General features: G+C 41.5%; 1 non-coding gene across 1 annotated transcript; it reads right to left on the bottom strand.

Annotated features, from left to right (window-relative positions):
• Nucleotides 1–703: 703 nt before the first annotated feature.
• On the bottom strand, nucleotides 704–776 carry trnat-ugu. Its single transcript has one exon. It is a non-coding gene; the product is annotated as a tRNA-Thr (tRNA).
• Nucleotides 777–1,071: the final 295 nt, after the last annotated feature.

Below are 1,071 nucleotides of genomic sequence, written 5' to 3'. Positions count from 1 at the left end.
AAACCATTGAGAATAGTGAACAGCTCTTAGTAGAGTGACATCACCTGGCCAGGGCCACTGACCAATTACAGCAAGAGCCATACAAACCAATTCTACCTCCTCGCTAGTTCCCCAGTCACACATCTCTAAATACACTTTGAAAAAGTATACGTGTGCATATGCACTGTGTAAGCGAAAGCAGAAGGTATGGTCTACACGACAGTCTTTGTAGCGCTCCGTTTTTTTGTCTTTCACACATTCATTTTACACAGGTCCCAATTCAACTGATTTAAATGAAGCTCTGCGAGAATGTATGCTAGCGTTTGTAATCTGTGTGATATCAATTCCATCGTACCCATGTTATACTGATTGGGGGAGGTGACGTGTAATGTAGCAACATTGCTTTCTTAAAAAATAAAAAAATAAAAATAAAAACATTTGTACACAAACGTCAGGTGCTATTGTATTATACAAAAAAATATCATTCTTCTCTCATAGTCTTTGAGACGCCAGAGGAAGGCACCATGCTGCAGAGTCTGGAGCGAGGTACTGAAAATGGGCTGTATGGTTTTAGCAGCCGTCGCTTCTACGCAATATAAATGAATTGTCTCGCACACAGTACAGATAACGAAATTAATGAAGCACGTGTGAAAAAAACATAAGCATCCATTATAAAACATTAAGATTCGTTCTATTTCTTTTATAAAGAAAAAAAATATTTGCAAGGCCCCAGCGAGATTTGAACTCGCGACCCCTGGTTTACAAGACCAGTGCTCTAACCCCTGAGCTATGGAGCCGCAGCTGGGAGGCTTGCGGTAGTACAGCCTCACAACACCAAAATGATACAGAAGTGCCTTGTTTATGTTTTTTCGGGACTGCTGGTGGTTTTGACATTGGTGTTTGTCGCGAGCACAAAACTTGCATTTTTTTTTTAAATATTCTCCAGTTTATTTAATATTAAGTAAGTCACTTAATAAGAGGGCGTCAGCGTGCGTGTGGCACTGCGTATTATTGTACGTAGCTTCACGGAGAGGGCGGATGGTGATTGATCTCCAGGAAGTGGAGGCTGGCGTTGGAGAGGGGGCATCCTGT

Source organism: Polyodon spathula, unplaced genomic scaffold (genome assembly GCF_017654505.1).
Source record: "Polyodon spathula isolate WHYD16114869_AA unplaced genomic scaffold, ASM1765450v1 scaffolds_518, whole genome shotgun sequence".
NCBI classification, from domain to species: domain Eukaryota; kingdom Metazoa; phylum Chordata; class Actinopteri; order Acipenseriformes; family Polyodontidae; genus Polyodon; species Polyodon spathula.
This window is presented reverse-complemented; position numbering and strand designations above follow the sequence as displayed.